General features: G+C 50.8%; 2 long non-coding RNA genes across 2 annotated transcripts in view; one reads left to right on the top strand and one right to left on the bottom strand.

Moving 5' to 3' along the window:
* The window catches only part of LOC135320726 (uncharacterized), a 45461-nt gene extending 44493 nt beyond the window's left edge, over nucleotides 1-968 (bottom strand). Inside the window, exon 1 of the long non-coding RNA XR_010379996.1 lies at nucleotides 717-968. This is a non-coding gene — a long non-coding RNA (uncharacterized LOC135320726). The remainder of the gene's footprint in view (nucleotides 1-716) is intronic.
* A 2768-nt stretch (nucleotides 969-3736) lies between these two features.
* The window catches only part of LOC135320711 (uncharacterized), a 29899-nt gene continuing 24084 nt past the window's right edge, over nucleotides 3737-9551 (top strand). The window contains exon 1 of the long non-coding RNA XR_010379975.1: nucleotides 3737-4028. This is a non-coding gene — a long non-coding RNA (uncharacterized LOC135320711). The remainder of the gene's footprint in view (nucleotides 4029-9551) is intronic.

Below are 9551 nucleotides of genomic sequence, written 5' to 3'. Positions count from 1 at the left end.
TATGGGAAATATAGCCTTAAAATAAAAAATGAGATTATATTCTAATTTCACCTTTTGAATAAAGATATACAAAATTTAGCTGAATACCTTCGTATTTTGCACTTACGAAGAAAAAATGTATTTGCAATGAAAAAACAGCCATTATCCTGCCTTTTGAGTATTCTAAAGTTTTAGGTTTGAATATATTTCATCTTAAATGGTCTTACGCACTATGCAGTGGTTGGTGTTTTAAAAATACCACTGTGTGTGGAACTTCTAAAAGTGATTCAAAAAATTTATATTTTTGTAATAATTTAGTAATGACCCGGATATTATTTTTAACAAGACTACTCACCATGGAATGGTGCAAGATTTTTTCGATGAGTTTATATTCACACATGTTGAAGATTGTCACTATATTACGAGAAAATGTCAACCATGGCAGTATTTTGACTTGAAAACGAGATAAGCTGAGAAGCATATTTTAAGTATAAAATAAATGATTGCATGCCTTTAAAGACAAGAAAGTAAAAGCATGATAAACTCTGACTTTGACACACTTAAAATATAAAAATTAACATAATGTGATTTACACACTTCTCTTTAAATCTTTCAGTACTTTTTCAGCCCCTTTCCCATTACACCTGCGTCCCCGCTCCTGACCCTTAGTGTACACACCCCCGATCACACGGGGGAGGGGGACCCGGGCGGTGAGGACCAGGGGCTCGGACACTCACCCGCTCCCTGCGGGCGAGGAGAATAGTCGAAGCGGGCCCGCCAGCGCACCAGTCCCCTCCTGCCCAGCCGGCCGGGGCCCCAGCTCGGTCAGGTCCACACACACCCCGGCAGGAAGCGGGCGCAGGCAGTGGGAAACCGGCGTAACTTCAGACAGCGGACGGGGAGCGTCCTCCTCCCGCGGACACGCAGGCAGCCCTGTCCTGGAGCCTCCATGGCGCCGCCCGCTCAGTCCTGAGGAAAACAAGCTCCGCCCCCAGGGAAGATGCTGGCTGCTGACGCGGACTGCGTATGCGCACCGCCACCTAAGAAACGCTGGCTTCGCGCGCCCCCTGCAGGTCCTCGAGGGCGGTGCAGTATACTCAGAACTCACTGTAGAACACATGACCCCTCCCAGCCAGGATGCTAAATCACTGGAAATCTCAGTGCCCTGGCCTCTTTGTTGATGGCACTGGCGATGCGCTCATCCAGCCATGCCTGCTCTCTTGCCTGGCACATGCCTCAGTCCTTGGAATCCCGCCTGAATCAGATTCTGTTCTGGAGGAAGGACAGGTGCAGAAGAATCTCAAAATTCCAAACTTAGAAGATGATCAGGAACCCAAACTCAACTCTGTCAACTCCCTGGGGTCCCCTGAGGAGTGTGGTTTTCTCAGACCATCTGCCCTGTGTCACGAGCAGACCAAGCCTCAGGTAGCTTAGAGAGACTATCATGCAGCACATGCTTTGGACGGTTCTCAGTTCTGACCTGCATGATCTTGAGACCATTTTGTAACTCCTAACACTGTTTTCTCATACCTATAGTGATGGTTATTGATGACTGAGTTAATCCTCTTACAATGCTGAGGTGCTGTTGTTCCTTGGATAACCGAATATTTTGAAGGGATCAACTGTTTATCACTTCCCCCTAATTAAGTATGTTTTTAAAACTAGAAATGTTTCAGGGGGCACTCAGGTCCTCCTCTTGCACCAGTTCCTGGTGTTGGCAGTTTCTGCTCTGAGCTCCAGATCCTGATCCTGCCGGTGGTCTATGGTGATGCCAGTGTGTACATGCTCTTCCTTGTGCACCGGTGTGGAAAGGAGGCAGCCCTTCCCCTACATGAGGCTGCAACATGCTGACACTCAAAGCAGGCACAATGAAGAATCAGCTAGAGTTCCCGGTACCAGCTGTCCCAGGTAGAAACATCACCTTCACCACAGTGTTCCTGTGCTCCTATCAGGCCTTCACTACTCCCAGCAGGCCATGCATGAGCAATGTGACAGGTGACTGCCTGTCCCAGCACAGCATGGTGGTGATGATCCCACCTTATCTGTTTGTCTTTGGAGTGTTCCCACACCTCTCTGAGCTTCACTTTGCTCTTCTCACAGGCAGGCTTGTACAGGCATGAACCTCACAGGATTATGGTAGGTAGTCATGGTAGCTGCTCACCCAGTGGCAGGCTCTGCCGAGAGGGCTACTGGGAGTGCTGTGTGTCTTCACACGTCCTTCATTCTCCCCAATGAAAACACTCTTGGCCTTATCCTTCCCTGGCCTGTGGCCTTTCTGTGTTTGCAAAAGAACATGGAAACAATCTGTTTGCAAAGAAGTTTTGAGGTTCTGTCCATCTGGTCCAGGAAATGCTGACTCTGCTAGATGTGCTGTTGGGTGGGCTCTCATGGGAGAGGCTTGGGCAGGACTTCCCTTGGCAATAAGCTGCCCCACCCAGGCCTTTCCATGATCCAGACTCCTGGGACCAGGGTGCAAATCCCCAGCTCCCCACTTGTAAACAATGTGACCTGGGCAACTTTCTCAAACCCAAGCTTTGTCCACCCAAGGTCATCAGAGATGGGGGATAACAGGATGTCCTGCACAGAGTGTCTGTGCAGATTAAGTGAGGTAGAACAGACAGAACAGTGGTGGGGCCTGGCCCATTGGTTGGCAGAAGGGAGCTCACCATGTGCAGCAATTTCCGCGGGTCACCCAGCAATCTGCCCAGAGGCTTAGCCACTCCATCACTATCATGTGTCTGAAGTCCACTTAACCACATGGGAGAGAAACAAACACATATTCTGAGTGTAGCTGCCACAGGAAAAAGTGCATCTGAGCGGGGAGTAATACCAGAGGGTGATCAGGATGGTGGAAGATGCCCCCTTGGGTTGAGCAGAGTGGAGCTGCCCTCTGGAGCCTGGGGTTAGTGAGGATGGGCTTGTAGAAATGCCCCTCTCCTTTACCCATCAATGCTGGGCCCTGCGGGTACTGAGTCCCACAATCGGTGTGCTGCTAGTGCCCTCAGCACAGAGAAAAACCCAGGGGTTCCCACAAGGCTTCGGCCACTTCCTCTGCTTCCTGAACTCCCATTCTGGTGACCCCACCTGGGATGCACAGATGAGGTGAGGCAGGGGCTTGTGCTGTCAACACCACTGCTCTACCCTGGGAATCTGACACACAGTAGGTGCTCGGTAAGTCATTGTTGAATGAACAGCAGTACTGGGTCAAGTTTCTGTGGGTGTCTGTGCCCCCAGATCAGGGACCCCTCAGGGCCCACCTCACAAGTGACATGAAAATAATAATGCCACCAGGAGCAATAACAGTTCCTCAGAATAAGTGGGCTTTTCCAAGCACTCTCCACCTGTTGCAAAGGCCTCCCAGCAGGGAAGGGGGCTGTCAGGGGCAACACTGCACTCTCCACTGTAACAAGGAGAAAGCCAAGGGCCACAGAGAGGAGTGCCTTTCCAGTGTCACTGCTCACTTTCCCACCTTTTGGGAGACTGGGAGGCTTTTCTACTACATTCTGGCTCTGAAGCCCCAATATTGTTTGGACATGTCTCCCTCCCTGGAGCAGGGAACCACTAAGTGACCTGTCACTTGTCACCAAGCAGACAGGCTCATTTCAGCTCATTGTGCCACCTGCAGTTTGTGCTAGTAGCAGGATCCTCTGGGAGACATCACACTCTCCCAAACTGAAAACAGGTGAACAGCTCACAGGTTTCCTGGAGAGGATGGTCACATGGCCTTGATCTGGCCAATCAGGATTTTCCATCCTCCCTGGCCACTGTGATTGGCTCAGGGCTGGGCACCAGCCCAATCAGGCTCCACGGAGGTCAGGCCTAGTTGCTGGAATCCTGGGAGCAGAGAAGTTCTATTTCAGTTGGGAGTTGAGGGGTGGTGATGTCAGCCTGTGGCAGTTGGTGACTATCTTGCTCTCGTAAAGGCAGAGCCATGTGAAGATGACACCAGTGGCAGAGCCCAGAGGTGGGGAAAGATGACTTCTGCTGATGTCACTGAGCACCAGGTACAGCCCTGCCTGAAGCTATCTCCCTGTGGATGTCTCAGTTAGGTAAGTCATTCTCTCCTGCCCTGTTTGCTTCTTTAAGCCACTTTGGTTTTCTGTCACTGGTTTTAAGAAAAAGTTTGACTATTCCTTCAAGCTGGCTAAATGGAGACCCTGGAACTGCAACAGTGTGGTGACAGGCAACAATGTGGCTAATAGACTCCAGAGGCCTCTGTTCAAACAGGGGATTGTAAATGACAAGGGAGAGTACACATGGCCTCAGTGAACAGACTTGCTAGTGGTAGCTCGCAGTTCCTGGATATTAGAGTGCATGCACTCAGCCAAGTCTCAGCCCTGCTCTCACACCTGCTAACCCATACATCTCCTCTCCCACCTGCCTGGCCTAGGGGCCTGGACACCCCCAGGCACCTGAAACAGCCCAGGGCTTTGTGTTGTAATTTACACAGGCTGCCCCTACTTCTGAGGGTGAGGGTGACTGGGTTCCAGTTTACAGAGAAAACAGACTAGACGGTCTCACTGGTGAGCTGTGGGGGTGGGACCCCAATCTACCATCTGACCTATGACTTCAGAGTGGACAGCCTCCCCACCCTCAGCCAGGATGCTTGCTAAGCCTAGGGGCTCAGGAGTCCTGCTCCCTCCAGCACCCCTCCTGGAGGTGAGAGTTGGGGGGCTCTGCCCTATACAACATTCACCCCTGCAGGGGCACACGTGAGACCTCACAGTCTGTCATCCCTTCCTTATGACCTGGACCTCCTTGGCAGGGCATGAGAGGTGCCTTGATGTGTGAGAACTGCAGTTCATGGGTGCACATGTGGGCAGGTGCACCATGACTGAGAGGACAGCACCCCAATTTAAGCCCCCTCCATGCTCAGATGATTACATTCTGGAATTGAGGGGTTCCCAGGGGTCAGGTGGCCAATTCTGGCCTTAGGGGCAAATTCTTATCACCCAGGAGGCTAATTTTTAAATTAAATTAGACATTTACAATTCAATAGTCAAGCCCCTTTCTCAGCAGCCTTGTAGCCTCTCAGCTTTTACCTCTCGCTGTGACCATGTTCTTAGCTTCAAATTGAGTGCCATTATGGACATGAACATGTCCCTGTCATGTGTCACCTTCAGAGTAAGGGGCCACCCGAAACTCCCCTCCCTTCCCCTTGTCGATACCTCCACACAGGGAGTAGGGCCCTTTCGATGCAGTTGTGCAAATGTGTGAGCTAAGGGTTTAGAATGACCAGGCTAGGAGTGGTCTGCCCCACATGGCAGGGCAGGTGGGCTGGCAGGGGGTGATGGTTCACTTGTAAAACTCAGCTGGTGTCAGGCAGCGACAACAGACTGGCAGCCAAGGGCTCAGCTGGTGCAGAGTAAGCGGATTAAATGTGTTCACCCAGACGCCTCGGGGATGGCAGCCCTGGAGTAAGACTACAAGTGAGGAAGGTGGAGGGTCCCCAGTGCCTGGACCTCCACCTTGTAAAAATCAGGACTGAGATGTGGCTTTGAAATCAGAACACTGGAGTTCAAAGCTTCCCCCACCACTTGGTCAATAATTCAAAGCAAATGAGCCTCAGTTTTCTCATGTGTAAAATCGGAACATTGAAGCCTCTCCCTCTGAGTGTGTGGAGGGAAGTAAATGCGGTGACAGCAGAGCACAGGAGCTGTCTGGGCTGAGCCTGCACACAGGCAGGCCATTGTTGCTGCCATGACCACCGTCTTCCAGGGCAGGGTCTGCACACTCTCCCTGTGAAGGTCCAGACAGTAAACATTCTAGGCTTTGAGGGGCCTACAGTCCCTGTCACAACTACCACCCTCTGCTGTTGGAGGGCAAAGGCAGCTCCTGCAGTAGGTAGTCGAGGCTCGCACCCCCGCTTCCTGGGATAAGTATTCCTGAGATACAATTGTCACATAACTTTGTTGGCTTTAGGTATGCAGCATAATGGCTTGTTACATGTGCATATAGTGAAATGATCACTGCATTAAGTTTACTTGACGTCTGTCATCACCCATAGTCACACACTATTTTCCTTGTGATCAGAAATTTTAAGAGGTACTCTCTTAACAACTATCAAATGTACAGTGCAGTGTTGTTAACTACAGTCACCTTGCAGTACATTATGTCCCCAGGACTTGTTTATCTTCTAACTGGAAGTTTGTACATTTTGATTATCTTCCCGTATTTCAATCACCCCCTGACTCACCTCTGGCAACCACCAACCTGATCTCTGTTTCTATGGGTTTCGGTTTATTTTATAGATTCCACATATAAATGAGATCATAGGTATTTGTCTTTCTCTGTCTTATTTATTTCACTTAGCATAATACCCTGAAGGTCCATCCAAGTTGTCACAAATGGCAGGATTTCATTTTTTTAATGTCTGAATAAGATTCCATTATATATACATATATATGCGTCACGTTTTCTGTATCCATTCATCTGTTGATAGACACTTAGGTTGTTTACATATCTTGGTTATTGTAAATAATGATACAGTGAACGTGAGGGTGCAGTTGTCTCATTGACATAGTGATTTCATTTCCTTTGGATATATTCCCAGCAGTGGACTTGCTGGATCATATGGAAGTTCTAATTTTAAATTTTGGGGGAGTCTTCTTACTCTTTTCCAGAGTGATGGCACCAATTTACATTCCCACCAACATTGCAGAAGTTTCCCTTTTCTTCACACCACCACCATCACTTGTTATCTCTTGTATTTTGATGACACCCACCCTGACAGGTGTGAGGGGATATCTCATTGTGGTTTTGATTTGCATTTCCCTGATGGTGAGTGATGTTGAGCACCTTTTCATGTACCTGTTAGACATCTGTGTGCCTTCTTTGGAAAAATGTCTATTCAGTTCCTCTGCCCACTTTTTAAATCAGATTGCTTGTTTTTTTGCTGTTGAATTGTAAGAGTTATTTATATGTTTTGGGTGTTAACCCCTTATCAGATACATAGTATTAAAGTACTTTCTCCCCTTCTGTCTGTTACCCTAACCTCTGCTTTCTGGATGACAAGGGTCCAGGCACTTGGGAATCTCTGCTTCTCACATGTTTCCAATGGTGGGTGGGTGAGAGCTGTGTTGTGATAAAACTGTGCACAACCGTGGGTCACTACCCCTTCTTTTAGAAGGTGGGCTCTGAAGAGTGCAGTGTGGGCAGGGATGTTTCCCTGAAGTCATCATTTGGATGGTCATGTGCCCTGGAACTCACATCTTCTAGCCCGGATGTGATGGGGGAATTTGCAAAGGGAGGACCTTGCAGCTAAGAGACTGACCAGGTGTTCTTGTGTCTTGTTGGAAGCACCTGGAAAAAAAGTTGTGTGGAACACGGACTCCTCCAGGTCACAAGGCTCAGTTCAGGCTTCTGGGATGCAGAGACCTGCTCTGAGCCACTGTCACTGAGGAGGGTAGGGCCTCAGGCAGGAGGGAGGGGTTGCTGGATTTCACTTGCCCTGTTTGTCAAGTATCAGCTCTGGTGATGTGTGGCACATGGGCTTAGCTTTGGGCATGTAAGAGGAGAGGTTCCTGGGGAAGGGCTGGCTTTTTCCTCTGATTGAGGTCCTACTGTGTGCCAAGCACAGCAGTCCTCTGAGTCAGAGCTGGAAAGCCAGGCACAGAGAGGTCAGGGAGTTTCCAGGTCACACAACATTAGGGGCATCATTAGGGTCTGATGCAGACCTGACGCCCAGCCTACATTCTCTCTCCTTTCCCAGGACCATCATGATCCCACATGTCAGCATCACCCAGAGAGGCCCAGGTATGGGCACTGGGACCTTTCCTGCCTAACATGCCAGGAGCCTTAAGAGGGAGGACAACACACTTCCTGAGTCCATGATGCCCAGAGGCTGCTCTCAGTGAGAGGCCCAGCACACACTATTGGATGAATCCTAGCTCTGTCCTGAGTCACTCTATCCTCCCTGCCTCAGTTCTTCTGCCCACATGGGGCTGGAAACAGCAGCCACTTCACAAGGGTCTAAGGAACCTCCAGGATCCTGGAAGCAGCACCCTCACACAGGGAGCACGTTGGGGTCAGCCTCCATTGTCTCCTTAACTTTTCCTCAACTCTTTGCTGGATGAGGAGCCCTAGCGGGGCCCTGGCTTGTCCCAATTCTCACCCCAGATCAGGGTCCAGCAGGGGGTGGTGTCCAGGCTGGACTCTGTCCTCTGCCCCTTCTGGGCACCCTCATTCCCCACACCTTGGCTGCCTGGACACTGTCTTCTAGGGGCCACTCTGTGCCTCCCACACCTACCTAGCATCCACCCACGCTGGGTTACTCCATCGCCCTCTGGCCCTTGGACACACACCTACTCCGTGTTGAGTGGAAATGAGGTGACGGACATTCTGGCCTCCTGGACAGTCTGGGGGAGCCCGATATCCCCATCCTGCCCACCGCCCCAAGAGCCCAAGTTGGGGAGAGGGTGTGCCTCCATTCATACTCTGATTTGCTCAGATTCTCAGCACCTACTTTGCTGGGTGGATATGGGGGCAGAGGGATGATGTAAAAGCAGGAGACCTGGACAGCAGAGCATGAGAAGGGGGCTAGCCCAGGCTGGTCTCATAACCCCCTTAGCCTTGGCTTTCTCATCTTTAAAGTGGGACAGACTATTTTGAGGTGAGCAGTATCCTGACCCATAGCCAGGCACTGTCCTACATGCATAAGAGATCACTGACTCCTCATGAAAATCTGTGGGGCAGGGACAGGCGTTATCACCCATTTCTGCAGAAGTAACTGAGGCACAGAGAGAACAGTTGAGGTGACCACTCCAGATTACAGAGCCCAGGCCATCTGGTTCCAGTGTCCAGGCTCATGGTCAGTGCCCACTCTGGGTTTCCTTCCTCCCTTCACCCTCCACTGGGACCCATGGCTGCAGCCTCATCTCAGTGTGATTGTTCATGGGGAGCAGGATGGGGGCTCTGAGGGCCCGTTTCTCCGAGCACTGCTTTCCCAGAAGGCTCAAGGGGTTGACTGTATTCACTACTGGACACCCAGGCCTGGGCCCAGGCCAGCCACACTGCAAGGCCTGAATCAATGATTGTTGAGTGAATACCTGAACCTCTGCATGTACCTGCATGTTGCTCCCATTTCCTCATCTCCACAGCTGGCTACCCGGCCAACACCTTATGTCATCAGGCCTCTGCCAGGGACAGTTAAGGGGACCAGAACTGCTCATCTGGGGACAGGGAGCCTCAGGGGCCCTGTGTCTGTCCCAAGCATCTCCTGGGCCAATTCACAGGGAAGCCCAGGCAGCTTCCAGGAACAGCAATCAGGTCCCAATCCCAGGGTTGTAGAGTAGGTCTTGAGGGGTGTTTCCTGAGACTGAATTTGTGTATGAAGGGTTCCTGGGGGTCAGGCTGCTTTCAACCTCCATTCCAGGCCCACACCCCTGCTGGCAGCATTGAGCTAGTAATAAAGGACACAGGCCGTGGGGCCAAGGCTATAGCAGGGCTCTGCTCCCTCTCTGTGGCTCAGTGTCCTCATCTGTAACAGAGAACTAGTAACAGGGCCAAGGGAGGGCTCACTGAGACCCTCCTCTGTAGCTTTGGTTGGACACTGCCCTCTCCCTGCTCAGTGC

This window comes from Camelus dromedarius, unplaced genomic scaffold (assembly GCF_036321535.1).
Source record: "Camelus dromedarius isolate mCamDro1 unplaced genomic scaffold, mCamDro1.pat HAP1_SCAFFOLD_114, whole genome shotgun sequence".
In the NCBI taxonomy this organism is placed as follows: domain Eukaryota; kingdom Metazoa; phylum Chordata; class Mammalia; order Artiodactyla; family Camelidae; genus Camelus; species Camelus dromedarius.
The sequence above is the reverse complement of the archived record's forward strand: the minus strand, read 5'-3'. Positions and strand labels throughout refer to the sequence as shown.